This window comes from Elgaria multicarinata, chromosome 12, assembly GCF_023053635.1.
Source record: "Elgaria multicarinata webbii isolate HBS135686 ecotype San Diego chromosome 12, rElgMul1.1.pri, whole genome shotgun sequence".
Lineage (NCBI taxonomy): Eukaryota > Metazoa > Chordata > Lepidosauria > Squamata > Anguidae > Elgaria > Elgaria multicarinata.
In genome coordinates, this window is record NC_086182.1 from 21,032,439 (window position 1) to 21,040,320 (window position 7,882).

A 7,882-nucleotide genomic window follows, 5' to 3' on the forward strand; every position below is an offset into this window, starting at 1 on the left:
CAAATATAAACTCCCATGCCACAAAATCTATTTGTGTGCAGAATAAGATGGGGGTGGGTTTTCCTAATGCCGGATAATAGCGTTCCGTTGTGGCTTCGCGTGCCACACTGGCTTTCCTCAAAGGATTTCAAAAGAAAGTTCTGTTTAAATAGCAATCGCACCATATGGCCCAATTTCTGATTGTGGGGGGGGGGGAAGAATTACGGAAAACAGACAGAAGAGGAAGGCGGGGAAGAAGCAACAGAAGGAGCGGAGGAGGGAGGAGAAGTGGCCATTGGTCGGCAGTGCGCACCAAGAGCTGTTTCTATTTTGGCTCTTTCCAGGGGATCTTCTGACAGATTTCTGCAGGCTGGAACAAGGGAATGAAATTTGTTCACCGCCCCTAGTGCTGATAACTGTACCCTAGACATCTGGCTACCCTAAGTTACAAGAGCCGAGTGCAGTGGTTCCTAATTGGTGGTCCGTGGACCCCAGGCACCATTCACCTATTAGCTCTGCAAGGTCTGCATTTTAATAAAAGAAAATACGCCGTCTCCCGCGCTCCGTTTGCTTCGACGGTGACGTCATGCGCGAAAGCACCTGCGTGATTTAGCAACTAGCTTCAGAAATTACTTCCCTGCACCTAATCCTGAAAACTCATGGAGAAGGAATCCTTTCGAATGTGGTGATGTACAACTAACAACTCTATCTGCAGAAGAGCAAGATGGACCAATTCTGGGTGAAGGTTTTACCTGATTATAAGAAGTTAGGTGAAAAATCTTTGAAACATCTAGTTCCCTTTTGTTCCACATAACTTTGTGAACAAACATTTTTGACATTTTGTTATATGAAGAACAAGGATAGAAATCGGCTTGATGTTGATCCAGATTTGAGATTAAAAGTAGGAAATCAATATTGATGCGGAAGGTATTGTTCGGGTCGAAAAGAGGCATGATTTCTCCCATCACATTTAGGTTTAGTAGCTGTTAGACATGTCATAATTTGTTCAAGATGTTAGTAAAATTAAATTCGTCTTTATATTCCTAAGGTCTGTTTTAAGGTCTGTTTTTTAGTATACCTAAAATCCTTTGCTTATTAGGCGCCACCCCTTATTTTCTCCAAAAAAATTGCTTTGCACAAGTAATTACCATAGAGATAACAAAATTTTCAAAAGTAGGGGTTCCTTGGCTTGGCATTTGAAAAACAAGGGGTCTGCAGTACTTAGCTAATTGGGAACCACTGGCCTAGTGGGCTCTAAGAAACTCAGGGCCAGCTCCATTGCATGATATTGCGGATGATCAGGAGGTGCAACCCACGGCAAATGTGCATCAGCAGTAGCAACGCTGCAGAATTTCATAAGTAGTCCGCTTTCTGGTCGAATTTTGCCCGTTCTCAGCACTCACCTCTTTAATGAGCTGGACCGGCCGTTTATGGATTCGCTATTCAATTCGGAATTGTTCATGAGCTTCTGAGCATGTGCAGTTTCTATCTAAACAGTGGCATTGGGTGGGATGTGTACTGCGTTGGTTGGATTAATGCTTCCCTTGCCTACTGTGGCATTTCTGCACATGTGCTGTGTTGGTTTCCTGTGCTTCTTCCCTCCTTATCCTCACAGTCCCTGCTGTTCTCACTCCATGTGAAGGAGGAGGACTCAGCTAGGGTGACCATATGACCAGATTTGTCCAGGTTTTTGATGGCAAATCCGGGAGAGGGAGGGGAAATCCGGATTTTCCCCCCAAAGAGCAGCTCTAATGGGAATTAACAAAAATGCTTATAACTCCATCATTTTTTAAGATAAAGACATGAAACTTGGCACAATGGTAGCTCTTAGGAAGGGCTTAAGTCATACCAAATTTGAAACAGATCCGTTCATCCATTGATTTTTTTAGGATTTTTTTAAAAATTCAGGTTTTAAAATTATTTTTTAAATCGTCATTTTTAAATATCAAGAGATTAAACTTTGTACCATGATAGGATTTAGGTAGAGCTTTAGCCACACCAAATTTGAAACAGATCTGTTCATCCATTGATTTTTTAGGAATTTTTTAAAAAAATAGGTTTTAAAATTATTATTTTTTAAACTGTCATTTTTAAAGATAAAGAGCTGAAAGTTGGCACCATGATAGCTTTTAGGTAGAGCTTTAGCCATACCAAATTTGAAACAGATCTGGGGCCAGTAGCAAACCCTGTTAACAACAACAGCAGCTTGCAATGAGTGAAGATACAGTCAGAAAAGATATTTGAGGGAAGGGGAGAATGTAACACACAGAGTATAGCAAAAGCTTCAAAGTACAGCAAAACCTACAAAAGTAGGAGTGAGTGAAGTTAATTTCAGATACATTGAATCTCTCACTTGTTCTTTATTTCAGTGATTTTAACATTAAAATGTTATGTAGAACAGATTTGTCTTAAATGTCTGCTGTAAAATCAGACATGTGACCAAGGCTATGTTCGGGTGGGCACGCCCCCTTGGTACTGGACACGCCCCCTTGGGAGGCAACCATGTTGTCCTCCCTTTTGGTTTCCAAAATATGGTCACCCTAACTCAGCAGTGTCCCTAAAGTTTTAGTCATCTTACAGGACCATGTAAGCCACTTTGGGGGCCTTGCAAGAAGGAAAAAAGTGGGATATAAATTGATGTGGTCGTTTTGGTGGTGATGGTGACTGATGATGATTTGGAGGTTCTGAATAGGCCTTGATTCAGCTCAGGGCCTTGCTAGACCTACCTGCAAATCCGTGCGGGAGGAGGGGCCAGCCCGCGCTAAAAGTAGCGTGGGCTGTCGCCCCTGTCTACATGTAAAATGTGACGGGCTGCAGGAAGGACCCATCACATCCACCATTTTTTTTTTAGTTTAAAGGGGCCATGTGCGCAGCAGCGCAGCAACGATAAAGGTAGGCACTTAAAAAAAAAAGGGTTCCTCACTCCCATCTGCCCCCGCCCGCCCGCGTTCTCCGATCCCCATCCCCCCGGCTCCGTTTCTCCCCATCTCCCCACCCTGCCTTGATGGCCGCAGTGCTCCTGTGGAGCGCTGAGCCATCTGCCACTTTTCCTGGCTACTAAATGCGGTAGCTGGGGAAAGTGGCAGAACAGGCTTCATGCCCACGGCCTTGGGCTCAGCCCGAGACCGCGGGAAATACCGGGCCAGAAGCGGTGCCGGTTAACCCGGGCCAAGGGAGGGTTACCCCTGCCTGAGCCTGGGATCCCCTGTGCGTCATCTGAACGCACAGGGGCCGGGCCGGGACTCATACTGGGCTACCACATCATCTAGCAAGGCCCTCAGAATTGCCCTGGTCCACTTCAGATTCTAATCCGAATCAAGTAAGTTCTTGCAGTTTCCTGACACCCAGGAATGCTGGGCAAAAGGCTGAATGGTTGTCTGTAGGAATCCTCTCCTCTCCCCTCCCACTCATCCCCGCCCCCTCCTGCTCACCCCCAAACCTGGCAAGCTGCTGCCCCCACTTGCCCACCTGTGGGACTTGCCTGACCCATTTGCTACGGCAAGCTTTTCCGGCTGCTGCAGATCTGCAGCAGGCCACAGTGGCTCTCCTGGAGGATGGGCAGGTAGCCGGTGTGATTGGACAGGTCAGGTAAGTCCTGTGGGCGGGCAGGCAGGGAGCAGTGGCTCACCACTGGGTTGAAGCAGCCCAAAGCAGCCCAATCGTGTCCTGACTCAGATTCGGATTGAGGTAGGCTGAATTGGCTCACTTTGAATTGGATGCAGGGTTTGGGATCAAGGCAGGCGTACCCATTGTTGTTCTTATTTTATTTCTTAGATGCCTTTCTCAAAAACCAGGTGACTTACAATAGAATGAAAAGATGCAAAATTTAAAATAGCTTACTAATTATCCATTAAAAGACACCCACGCCATAAAGCAACTAAAACATCAGTGATAACCACAAACAATTATACTAGCGCGTTAAACAGGTTGTCACATCCCATCAAGAGCCTGGGAATACAGGAAAATCTTAGCCTGGCACCCAAAAGATGGTAGTCCTAGCCATCTTCACACAGGGTGTGTTGGCTCCTTATTCCTAATGCTGGTTTCTAAGATGCCTGCACCCAAGCGGATTTCACTCAAGGAATCCGTCTTCCCAGTGAACTGAATTTTGAAGTGTGGCGTTGCACTTAGAAAACGCAATCTGAACTTCAGCTGCTTTGATTTTTGTTTTGCTTTTCTGCTGTCTCAGGATTCGTGTTGCTTGAAGGATTGAGCCCTAAATCAGTTTTATGGGAGCCCACTGTCAATGATTGCTCCGAAGTGTCATGACATTTTTCTGGGCAACGGCAATAAAGATATCGACCAATCTTTTTAAACTTGGGAGGCTGTGCCTCTGGGCATGGGGCTGGTTTCGAGAATTACTGACTATAATAGAGTGTGTCTCAGTTGGAGGCAGTCAAATAAAAGATATAATGGGTTTAGGAATACGCTAACCATCAAACAGGAAGATGTCTCATGGAGGGTGGTTCGCAAGAGCAGATCATTAATAAACTGAATGATTTTACAGTGCAAGCCTATCCATGTTTACTCAGAAGTAAGCCCCATTGAATTCAATAAGGCTTATACCCACATAGGGATAAATGGGTCAGTCTGTTTCCAGTCTGTGTCAATTTCACATGTATTTATTCAGGACAGGTGTGTTCTGACCTATTCTGTTTTAATCTGAGTCCACCCACCCACGCGCGTACACACACACACACACACACACGGTCTGCAATGGTGTCATTCCTCAAACTCAAATAGCAGAAGCAGAGCAATGCTGAATCTGCCCATTGTGCAAGTGCTTGCACATTACACTTAGGCATTATGCTTGCAACTACTTGCACAAGCAGTTGTGCAAGCATAATGCACAACCACTTGCACAGAATCCAGCTAAAGTTACATTTCCACAGCCGCAGTTGTGCAACTAGTCGTGCAAGCGGTTATGTATGTACAGCACCATGTACGTTGATGGTGCTATATAAATAAATGATAATAATAATAATAATAATAATAATGCATTAGATTTGCACAACCACTTGCACAACTGCAGCTCTGCAAATGTAACTTTAGCTGGATTCTCTTCTTGCACAAAGTTCGGAACCTCGTTTCCACTAGTACAGTGTTACAGTTGGATACTGCCCAATGTACCGAAATACCTATTAATATGCATAGTTTTTGGACATATTTTCCTCACAAAAATATGTGTTTCTACATTTATTTTTGATCTTGAAATATGCACTTTCTTTGTTTTGTTTCTTTGAAGTGCATTGCGGTATGGGGAGGCAAAGCGTGACTGAGGCTTTTAAATGCTTTCTGTGCCTTTAATTGAAAACACATTGTATTTCCTTCTCATTTTATTGTTTCCTGTTTAGTACAGCTGGTGGAATTAGTGATGAATTGCCCCTTAATATCAGTTCCTGTTCCCATGGGGTATGTATTAATTAGTTGCTTGCTTTTTATTTATTTTTAAAGTAGAAAAATAGCATGATTTCACAACAAAGGAAAGAAAAACGGTAGATTATGAAAGGAAATGACTAGTTATCTCACCTACCCAACTGCATTAGCGGGAACTGACATTAAGGGAGAATTTGTTGCTAATCCTTCAGTTATGGTAAGAGAGGCATGTGGGAGGCTGGATATGCACCAGGGAACCATGACTAGCTCAGCTGCTTAGAGTTTGTTCACCACAACTTTATACATTTCCCCACGATGACAGCCAAAGTGAAATCCACTAAGTCCCACCGATTTCAACAGGAAAGTTAAGTATATCCTCAAAGCTCCCCCTTAATTTAAATTAATGGGGCTTAAAAGTGCTGCACTTTGAGAGGATCATACCTACTGTATCCACCAGAGGACAATAGAAAAGAAATATAAATGAATCTAGTATGTTCTGCTACTAGACATTATCTGATTTATTTTAGGTAGAACAGGGGAAATCCGAACCATTATAACATAGCAGTAGTCCATTTGGGTTTGAGTCCTGGTGTCTTACCTACAGATCTATCATTGCCTCCTGTGAGAATGTGTTGATGATCCATAAGTGATCTAGAAAGCCTTCCCACACTTCCATTTCTGTACCTGTTTACTCTGAGTCCAGACACACACACAGAGGCTATAGCTATACTAGGGTAACCATATGAAAAGGAGGACAGGGCTCCTGTATCTTTAACAGTTGCATAGAAAAGGGAATTTCAGCAGGTGTCATTTGTATATATGGAGATTCTGGTGAAATTCCCTCTTCATCACACCAGTTAAAGCTGCAGGAGCTATACTAGAGAGATCAGATTTAAAAGAGGGCGGGGCACCCAGCCTGAGTTCAATCCCAGCGGAAGCTGGTTTCAGGCAGCCAGCTCGGGTCGACTCAGCCTTCCATCCTCCTGAGGTCAGTAAAATGAGTACCCAGTTAGCTGGGGGGAAGTAATAACGGCCGGGGAAGGCAACGGCAAACCACCCTGCTATAAGGCCTGCCAAGAAAACGTCAACGAAAGCTGGCGTCCCTCCAAGAGTCAGTAATGACTCAGTGCTTGCACGCGAAGTTCCTTTCCTTTCCTTCTCCATATATACAATTGACACCTGCTGAAATTCCCTTTTCAATACAACTGTTAAAGATACAGGAGCCCTGTCCTCCTTTTCATATGGTCACCCTAGGCTATACACCAGTGTTAAGCCTTTTTTAGCCCAAGGGCTAAATTCAGTTTCGGAGAAGCTCTTGGGCACCATATTCCAGTGGTGGGCAGAGATAAACACAAAAGAGCTGGGTCCCTAAATAAATAAATAAATAAATAACCGGTATAATGTTATGTGTTTGGGGTCAGACTAAATTACCTCCAGGAGACTCTTATAACTCAGTGTCTCTGAATAAAAGAGATTGAAGATTCCCACCCACTCACCCCACACACACTGTAATTCCTAAACTGACAACCTTTTGTCCTACAAGGCTTGAAGAGGGGGGAGGAAATGAATCTGGCTGAAGGCTGAATCTGAAACAAAAGGGGAGCAACTTTTGTTTTGCGAAGAGATCTGCTGGGCCATGGACAGGAGGTGTGGTTTGCTTGGTGTTGGGTTGCTGTATGTCAGCCTTCCTCAACCTGGGGCGCTCCAGATGTGTTGGAGTTGTAGTCCAACACATCTGGAGCGCCCCAGGTTGAGGAAGGCTGCTGTAGATAGAACACCTGGTAAATAAGCCTTCTTAAAAGAAACACCACAGATCTCCAGTGTCCTCTTTCCAGGAAACCGAATTCTGAGTAAGCGCTGAAGTCCATCTCAAGAGAGCTGAATTGTAATCCCAAACGGGCCATATTTGGCCCATGGGCCTGAGGTTGGACACCCCTGACATACACACACACACACCACATGTTCTATATTTTCAGATCTCAAGGTATGCAGGTGGTATATGCTGCTCCAAAGAGGATGTCCAGGGGAAGCTAAGCTAAGCAGCATATATCACTAAAGAATAACCCACCACCATGCACTCAAAAAGCCTGGTCCAGGCCCTTATGGCTTGTTTACACCAGGCCCATCAGAATATTGGCTGATACGGGTTACACACTTACTTGCAGTCATTTCATTTGTAAATTAATTCCCAGGCAGGCATACATCACCAGCTCTGCAGATTTCTCTGGAGTCGGTAATATTACTTTATGAAAATTGCACTCTGATGTGTGCAGATGACAGACATTTGGATGTATGACCTTGTGATACACTGTGAATTGGGCGGCATTGGCTTAAAAATAATCGGATACACCTATCACTTTCTACTAGGATCAAGGTCATACTGGAACTTCAATATGTACAAAAAATGTGATTGGAGCTCTTTCTTATATCTAGTAGTGGTGACTAAATTTAGATGGTGTGTTTTTATTGTATTGTTTACTGAATGTCTGGTTTTCTATTTTATTGTACTTCCAAACTTTGGTGAGTC